Raw genomic sequence first — 10000 nt, 5'->3', positions numbered from 1 at the left:
TAGACGGTCACCTAAACCTTAAACAAGCACAGCTAACCTGGAGGAGATACTGTTACAGGCTAGCGGCATTTTTTATCACCATGACAACAGGGTCTCTTCCGTGGCAGCAGTGTGTGTAGGGCCCATTACTGGCTAGTTAAGGTGGCCGCAGATTAGCACAAATCAAATAAGCAACCCCTCATTGACCCACAATCAGCTGACGTTGCCTCAATTAAGAGCAAACAGTGAGAGCAAATGGAACACATTTACCCCCTCTCTCTCTCTTTCTCTCTCTCTCTATCTCTCTCTCTCTTGGTCCCTTTCTCTTCAGTTCACTGGCTGAAATCCCAGACGCAGAACAATTCAACAAATTTCTTTCAGTGTATCGACTTTCTTCTCTCTCCTCTTTGCTCTCTCTGTTTGATACCCTCCCTTTCTCACAATATATAATTCGCTCCTCTTGCTCTCACTTGTGTGTGTGTGTTTGTGTGTGTGCATGTCTGTGTGTGTGTGTGTGTGTGTGTGTGTGTGTGTGTGTGTGTTTGTGTGCAGGTTGTGATTTTTCTATCAATGGGTTTTTGTATGGCACAGTATGGGCTGACTTTTTGTATGGCATAGTATGGGCTGACTGCTGGAAAAGCAGGATCGGGCCAGGAGATACAGTAGCAGCAACAGCAGCAGCAGCAGCAGGTCCATGAATTTTAATTCCCATTTAATTCCCCTCTTCTCCCTGCCTATACCCTGGGCAGAGACTGCAGGCTGACCACTGTGTGTGTGTGTGTGTGTATGTGTGCGCGTGTGTGTGTCTGTGTGTGTGTATGTCTGTGTGTGTGTGCGCGCGAGCGCGTGTGTGCTTTTGTGTGTCTGTGTGTGTGTGTGTGTCTGTGTGTGTCTGTGTGTGTGTGTGTGTGTGTGTGTGTGTGTGTGTGTGTGTGAAAGTGTGTAAGTGTGTGTCTGTGTCTGTGTGTGTGTGTGTGTGTGTGTGCATGTTTGTGTGTCTATGTGTGTGTATGTGTGTGTGTGTGTGTGTGTGTGTGTGTGCGCGTGTGTGTGTGTCTGTGTGTGTGTCTGTGTGTCTAGTGTGTGTCTGTGTGTCTATGTGTGTGTATATATGTGTGTGTGTGTGTGTGTGCACGTGTGTGTGTCTGTGTTAGTCTAGTCGTGATTTCATGAACCCAGAAATGTTGAGTACCCTAAAGTTTTATTGCAGAAATGTCATCTATAGGCCTAGTGGGTGGAATTCAACTTGGTTGCCTAAAGTTGCATTTTGGGCAATTTGCATAATTAGCATAAATAGGCAATTAAGGCGAGGCAGTACAGGTGAATAGAGTAAAAAATGTACATAATAGATATCACCATGAAACTTTCTGAGTTGATTACTTATGTTAAGATGAGAAAAAAATGTATTGCATGTTTTTTATATTTTAATGTTTACATATGCAAATGAGGCCCTATCTCATTAAAAATGCTCTAATTTGCATACACACAAAAGCAGATAGTGTAATAAAGCCAGGCTCAAAATTGTTTTTCCAAGGTAAACACGTATACTTGGGGGGGTGAGTTGCTGAAAACCTTTAAGAAACTTGGTAAGGAGGCAGTGTTGACCTATGGACAGACAGATTAAGAAATTAAGTGTGCCATGCAAAACTAGAAAAGCACTCCGAGAGTGCAGACCTCCGCCAAGCGAAAACATAACCGCCTCCTGGATCCAGACGGTGATCCGGGTCACTCCCAAACTTTTTGAGTTATCTTGCGAACAAACACACAGACAAACAAACAAACAAACAGACAAACAAACCCCGATGAAAACATAACCTCCTTGGCGGAGGTAATAACTATATAACAGCATGCACACACACAAACTCACAAGAACTATATACAATATGCAAAATAACTATATCCAGCATGCACACGTACACAAATGCACAATAACTATATACAAGAACTATATACAACATGCAAAATAACTATATACAGCATGCACATACACACAAACCCAAAAGAACTATATACAATATGCAAAATAACTATATCCAGCATGCACACATACACAAATGCACAATAACTATGTACAATAACTATATACAACATGCAAAATAACTATATACATGTACAGCATGCACGTACACACAAACCCACAAGAACTATATACAATATGCAAAATAACTATATCCAGCATGCACACGTACACAAATGCACAGTAACTATATACAAGAACTATATAGAACATGCAACGCGCACGCACGCACGCACGCACACACACACACACACACACACACACACACACTCACACTGTAAACTATATAACTATATACAGTATGCACACACGCGCGCACACACACACACACACACACACACACACACACACACACACACACACATATTTAACAACAACCACACAATCCCACTCAATAGCCTTCACCATCTTCATCATTTCTTTCCTCATTCCCTTCAGTCTCATCATCTTCTTGATCTTTATCTGAATGTATTGAATGGGTTGCAGCAGTGGACCTCACCCCCTTCACACTTGCAATAGTCAGTGCAACTGAGACTTGCAGCATGGCAGCTGCAGTTTCCTTGAACAATACTCGCTACCAGATTTACAGTCGCAGCAAAAAGCCTCCTAAGCTTAAAAAGCGTCCTCCAACAGATGCCAACCTGATGCTGCACATACTGCGTTCTCATCGTCAGGTCATGTTGTGGAAGTCTGCAGGTCAGACAGAGCCTCCTGCAGATGCCAGACATCACAAAGTTTGGGTGGGAGGTTGCTAATGAAGGGGCTGTCATGCCCGCTCTTGCCATCCAGGCAGTGGCTCCAGTAAATTTGCTTGATGTCACCAGCTGTAGCTGCAGCACATTGAAAGCCTGCAGCAAAGGAAACTGCAGCTGCCATGCTGCAAGTCTCAGTTGCACTGACTAAGTGTGAAAGGGGTGAGGTCTGATGCTGCAACCCATTCACAATACATTCAGATAAAGATCAAGAAGATGATGAGACTGAAGGGAATGAGGAAAGAAATTATGAAGATGGTGAAGGCTATTGAGTGGGATTGTGTGGTTGTTGTTAAATATGTGTGTGTGTATGTGTGTGTGTGTGTGTGTGTGCACGCGTGTGTGCATACTGTATATAGTTATATAGTTTACAGTGTGTGTGTGTGTGTGTGTGTGTGTGTGTGTGTGTGTGTGTGTGTGTGTGTGCGTATGCGCGCGCGTTGCATGTTCTATATAGTTCTTGTATATAGTTATTGTGCATTTGTGTACGTGTGCATGCTGAATATAGTTATTTTGCATATTGTATATAGTTCTTGTGGGTTTGTGTGTATGTGCATGCTGTATATTAGCCTAGAAATCTACACTGTAGACGCACCCTAGCGGCAGCAAATTACATTTGCTTCCAGGGCTAGTCTAGCAACTCTCCGTTGGCTTGTGAGCTCGAAAAATTAAACTTCTATCAGGCCAATCAAATCGTGTATAGAGTCGTTAGGCGGGCTTAACATAATGATTGATGGCAGAGTTGCAACGGTTTGGCTTGAATTCCCTGCTACTTGAAAACAAAGAAGATGGATGTTGCTGTTGGCCAACAGTGTGACACAAGTTAAGCTTTTTTTAAGTTGTCAAAAGTTTGAACTAGCCAACTAGCTCCGCTGGTGGGAAAACGCATGGGACTCATAGCGCTGTCCTATTGCGTGCAGAGGGAATTTGAAAGACAACCGATTATCCCGCCCCTCGGACTAAGCACTGCGAACGGTGAGTGCCCAGACCCTACATTTTAATGTGGGTCTGGCTCGTCAGGCTAGCTGTATATAGTTATTTTGCATGTTGTATATAGTTCTGGTATATAGTTATTGTGCATTTGTGTACGTGTGCATGCTGGATATAGTTATTTTGCATATTGTATATAGTTCTTGTGGGTTTGTGTGTATGTGCATGCTGTATATAGTTATTTTGCATGTTATATATAGTTCTTGTATATAGTTATTGTGCATTTGTGTATGTGTGCATGCTGGATATAGTTATTTTGCCTATTGTATATAGTTCTTTTGGGTTTGTGTGTATCTGCATGCTGTATATAGTTATTTTGCATGTTGTATATAGTTCTTGTGGGTTTGTGTGTGTGCATGCTGTTATATAGTTATTACCTCCGCCAAGGAGGTTATGTTTTCATCGGGGTTTGTTTGTCTGTTTGTTCGTTTGTTTGTCTGTGTGTTTGTTCGCAAGATAACTCAAAAAGTTTGGGAGTGATCCGGATCACCGTCTGGATCCAGGAGGCGGTTATGTTTTCGCTTGGCGGAGGTCTGCACTCTCGGAGTGCTTTTCTAGTTTTGCATGGCACACTTAATTTCTTAATCTGTCTGTCCATAGGTCAACACTGCCTCCTTACCAAGTTTCTTAAAGGTTTTCAGCAACTCACCCCCCCAAGTATACGTGTTTACCTTGGAAAAACAATTTTGAGCCTGGCTTTATCTGCTTTTGTGTGTATGCAAATTGGAGCATTTTTAATGAGATAGGGCCTCATTTGCATATGTAAACATTAAAATATAAAAAACATGCAATACATTTTTTTCTCATCTTAACATAAGTAATCAACTCAGAAGGTTTCATGGTGATATCTATTATTTCAATTTTTTACCCTATTCACCTGTACTGCCTCGCCTAAATTGTCTATTTATGCTAATTATGCAAATTGCCCAAAGTGCAACTTTAGGCAACCAAGTTGAATTCCACCCACTAGGCCTATAGATGACATTTCTGCAATAAAACTTTAGGGTACTCAACAATTCTGGGTTCATTATTGGGCCTATGGGGATCACGACTAGACTATGTGTGTGTGACTTGTGAAAGGACTGAGAGAGGAGAAGAGATGGAATGCATGAGCTAAAAACGCCCCCTCATCATCCCTCCTTCCCCCAAAAATTGGATTCCTCAACTTTGAAGAACAGGACAACTAACAGAACAGTGTGAGTGTGTGTGTGCTTAAGAAACTATCATACTCACAGAAATACACAGGAATACTCGGGAAGTCTGCCAGCCCCCCTCTCATGCAAACTGAATATTTAATAAGGTGGTCTAGACTAAGACTAAGGAATTCAAGCTGTTTAAGGAATTGATGAAAACGGTGGCTAACACTGTGTCCTAACTGCAAGCTACGCAAATAAGTGCCAACGACAAAAGCAAACGACAAAAGTAAATTGCTGACGCTTAAATCAAGCAGGCTGTCCTAACTGGCAGCGAGCACTTGAGATCGATCTGTCGCAATGCAACATTTTTGACTTGCCGCTCTGCCTTTTTCATACATTTAAGAAAAAGTTTCAAGACTACCAATTCTATAGCATGACACAGATGCAATGGTTGCAACGTGGAGAAGCTATGCATTGCAATAGTCTTCTCAAATATTCTCATAGCAATGCCACGGCAGTCTCGCCTACAGTTAGGATGCAGAAGAAAGACGCTATCCTAAAGAGATTGACGCCTCAACAGCAAGACGGCATGGAGAGCAGAACATCTAGAATAGTAACCTGCAGTCATCCCTGTAGCCACACTGCTCACAGCTACTGGTGTGGGATACGTCACTCACACACACACACACACACACACACACACACACACACACACACACACACACACACACACACACACACACACACACACACACACAGAGTCTTACAGTGCTCTGCTCCTCTCCTCTCCTCCTCAGTGTCACGGGGCTTCGCCTCGTCTGCTAGCTGTCTTATCCTCTATACTATAGAGAGGTGAGTGCGGACCTGTCTGATACGGAACATGGTCTGGGCTACAGAAGTGGGTCAGGCTCCTGCAGAGGGGAGGATCACAACCAGACAAGTGCTACAGGGTCGACGCGCTGAGGAGGCGGAGTCTCAGGCCAATGGGATGCCGTATATGTGGGAGGAAGTGTAGTTGAAGAAGTAAAGGAGTGTGTCTGAAGGTGTGCTGGGGTGTTATGGTGTCAGGATAATGAAATATGCAGTGTGGCTTTGTGTGTGTGCTGGTGTGTGTGTGTGTGTGTGTGTGTGTGTGTGTGTGCAGGTAGGTTGGTGAAAGGGCAGTAAAGAGTGCAAAACTATCTCTAAGACTCTAAGTGGACTAAATAACAGGTAAGAGCAGAACATTTCTGATTTCAAAGCTGATAGGCTTAAGGTATTTCCATACTGTTGCCATGGCATTTCTGACCCAAAATATGTCATTTGTCAGTGTAGAATTAATCGTGACACTCATGCGGGGTGCACACACACACACACACACACACTCAAACACACAGCCACACACACACACACACACACACACACCACACACACACACACAGCCACACTGCGTATTTCATTATCCTGACACCATAACACCCCAGCACACCTTCAGAAAACAGTTCAAAGCTCAAGGTCCGGGCACTCTGTCTGGAGTCTGTCAACAGGGCAATTATTATCACTTTCTGCCATAAAGCTCAGCCGCAGAGCATCATGGGTACAAAAGCAAACTCCCACATTTCAGCCTCATACTCAGACCTGTCAAGAGCTGACATGTCAACACACTAACATGTTTATATGTAAACACAAGGACACCTACATTGAAATGCACATATTACCAGCATATTAACACTTTACAGACATGCTGAGGCACACACAGCCACTTCCGCATAATATCTTTGATTCACATGACAGACAGCTCATACAAACAGATAAACAACACAAACACACACACATACAAACACACTTTGCCTAATGCAGCAACCATAAAACATAAATTTATAAGTACCTGCACAACCAAATAAATGCTGTTTTTAAATCAAAAGCCATACAATTGCAGTACACACAGGCAAACACACATCAGCACACACACACACACAAACACACACACACACACACACACACACACACACAACACACACACACACACACACACACACAGACACAGCTCCCCTGTGGTGCATCTGTGCAGGAGGGAGCTGCAGGGTTGCTGACAGAAGGACAGAACAGAGCCGACTGGAGCCTCACACCACCTGACCAGCATGCTAAACAGCCACCCCCCCTCTCTCTCCCTCTCTGTTTCTCCCTTTTCCTCCCTCCTCTCTCTCTCTCTTTCTCCTTCCTCCTCTCTCGTTCTCCCACTCTCTCTCTTTTCCCCTCTTTTCTCCCTCCTCTCTCTCACCCCTCTCTTTCTCCTTCCTCCTCTCTCGTTCTCCCACTCTCTCTTTTCCCCTCTTTTCTCCCTCCTCTCTCTCACCCTCTCTTTCTCCTTCCTCCTCTCTCGTTCTCCCACTCTCTCTTTTCCCCTCTTTTCTCCCTCCTCTCTCTCACCCTCTCTTCTCGCCCCCTTCATCACTTTCTGCCTCCCTCTCTCCTTCTGTCTCTGACTTTTTCTGTCTGTTTCTCACTCGCCGTGATCTTTTCACCTCTCATTATACCTCCACCACACTCTCTCTCTCTCTCTCTCTCTCTCTCTCTCTCTCTCTCCTCTCTCTCTCTCTCTCCTCTCTCTCTCTCTCTCTCTCTCTCTCTCTCCTTCTTTCTGCCTGTCTCTCATCTGCTTTCCACTAGCCTTCCCTACCTGTTTACCTCCACGTGCTCATACACAAACGCATATGCACAACACAGCTCTTCCCTTACAAACAATACAGAACTAGTTCAAGGTAAGGATTCTATAGAAGACACATGCGTTGCCATACGTGAACACATAATTACATGCTAACCACACAGGTTCAATACAAATACTTAAAGCACAATACTTACAAAGACAAAACCCTCCGACAAGCACAAACACGCAAGCGTAGCCTCACCTGCAGCGCACCTGTTTGCTCGTGGGTGTGTGTGCGCGCAAGCGCGTGCGTGTGTGTGTGTGTGACTCTGCCGTGCGCACACACGTACACACACCTGACCCCCAGTCCAGTGCCTTCACCAGTGAGTTTCGCCAGCCGGCTGTCAGGTGCACAGAATCCTCCCTCCCTCACTCCCCCCACCCCCTGCCACCACCTCCAGCGCTGCTCTCTCTCTCTCCCTCTCTCCCTCCCTCCCTCCCTCCCTCTCTCTCTCCACTCTGTCCTCTGCTCTCTCTCTCCCTTTCTCCCTCTCTCCCACCCCTCCCGCTCTCTCGTGACGGAAGGAAACTCTTTTATTTATTTCATTACAGCATCGCTTGCCTGCCTAGCTGGCTTGCTGGCTGGCTGCTTAACTCTTTCTGCGGCGCGGACGCCGGGGAGGCTGGGAGCTCTCTCTCTCCTCTCTCTCCTCTCTCTCTCTCTCTCCTCACTCTCTCTCTCTCTCTCTCTCTCTCTCTCTCTCACTCTCTCTCTCTCTCTCTCTCTCTCCTCTCTTTGTCTGAGTGGCGTCTTTTGCTGTGCCACGCTGCGTTTTGCCTTGCTCGCTCTGCTGACTCTATCTACACCTCCCCTCTCCTCTTCATCCTCCTCCTCTTCCTCCTCTCCCTGGAGCGTGTTCCATGGTCGCTCGCTCGGCGTGTTGCACAACAAAAGCCCAGAGAAGGAGCGTGGAGAGGAATAACAGTGGTCTGTGCTCCCAGCGGTTCCTCCTCTGCTCTCTCCTTCTCTTCTCCCCCTCTATCGTTCTTTTCTCTTCTCCCCTCTATCGTTCTTTTCTCTTCTCCCCCCTCTATCGTTCTTTTTTTTTTCCCCCTAATGCTCTGCCTCCCCTCCTCTCCCTCCCTCTCTCCCTTTTTCCCGGCCTGACCTTTGCAATGTGATATCACCGCTTGCCTTATAAGGCAGGGGTTGCCCTGGCAACCGTGGACTCCACCTGTCTCTCACCCAACCCCCCCCCCCTTCCTCTTTCTCTTTCTCTCTCTCTCTCTCTCTCTCTGTCTCTCTCGCTTCCTCTCACACTGCATCATTCCTCTCCCTCTCTCTCTCTCTCTCTCTCTCTCTCACACACACACACACACACACACACACACACACACACATACACACACATACACACACACACACACCACTGTCACACGCTCAGAGTCATCCACTTTGCATATATGCTTATAGTCATCTCATCCACTTTCCATATGTGTGCCTAAAGCATTCTCACGGAGGTAGAGAACAGGTAGGACTAGTCCTCAGAGTCCTCCCCTGTGATGATGCGTAGTCCAATTGCAATGTGCGAGTGCTTCAGCATGTGTTCTCATCGGTATGTATGGAAATTGGAGAATGCATATGCGCACGATAATGTGTGTGCTTATGTGTGCAAAATACACCCTACATACATGCATGCATGTATGTGGATGTACATATATATTCTAAAGAAAAGAGTGTGTAATGTATGCTGCTGTGTGTGTGTGGATGTACGTATATATTCTAAATAAAAGAGTGTGTAATGTATGCTGCTGTGTGTGTGTGGATGTACGTATATATTCTAAATAAAAGAGTGTGTAATGTATGCTGCTGTGTGTGTGGATGTACGTATATATTCTAAATAAAAGAGTGTGTAATGTATGCTGTTGTGTGTGTGTGGATGTACGTATATATTCTAAATAAAAGAGTGTGTAATGTATGCTGCTGTGTGTGTTTCTCATGGTTCCCCAGACGACATATCACATTCCCAGTCTGGTTGATAAACCTGGCTGACTGAAGAACTCCATTATGTAAAACAATCAGCGGCTCAAGCAGTGAGTGAGTGCGGAAAGCTTCCCAGTTTCTCAAAAGAGTGTTTGTTCTTCTCCTGTGTCATTTGTACCTTCTCCTGTTTACTAAGTATTGGCTCATTTATAAAACTCAATATGCTTTAGTCTTTTGTTTTTTGTTGTTAATCAAAAGTGTTGTTTGCTATGTATGCTCTAAAGGAGAGTTTTGCTTATTGAGAGTATACTTTTCTGTCTGTTATTGCCTCGGGGGCGTAGCATGTTTCATGTTATTTTTCTCTGCTTACATAAGTTGAGGGGAATCATCCAATTCTCTACTTCTGGTTATAACTCCATGCTTATACTTTATCTTTTTATGGCAGCATTTCACTGTAACTGTGCATGTGTTTGTATGCTTTGCACATGTACATGCACGATTGTACAAGGTGTTTGT

General features: G+C 44.8%; 1 protein-coding gene across 5 annotated transcripts in view; it reads right to left on the bottom strand.

The window, feature by feature from the left end:
- The window catches only part of si:ch211-278a6.1 (SRC kinase signaling inhibitor 1), a 104338-nt gene that overhangs the window by 33715 nt on the left and 60623 nt on the right, over positions 1-10000 (bottom strand). The window lies entirely within an intron of this gene.

The sequence above is a fragment of the Alosa sapidissima genome, chromosome 3, assembly GCF_018492685.1.
Source record: "Alosa sapidissima isolate fAloSap1 chromosome 3, fAloSap1.pri, whole genome shotgun sequence".
Taxonomy (NCBI): Eukaryota; Metazoa; Chordata; class Actinopteri; order Clupeiformes; family Clupeidae; genus Alosa; species Alosa sapidissima.
The sequence above is the reverse complement of the archived record's forward strand: the minus strand, read 5'-3'. Positions and strand labels throughout refer to the sequence as shown.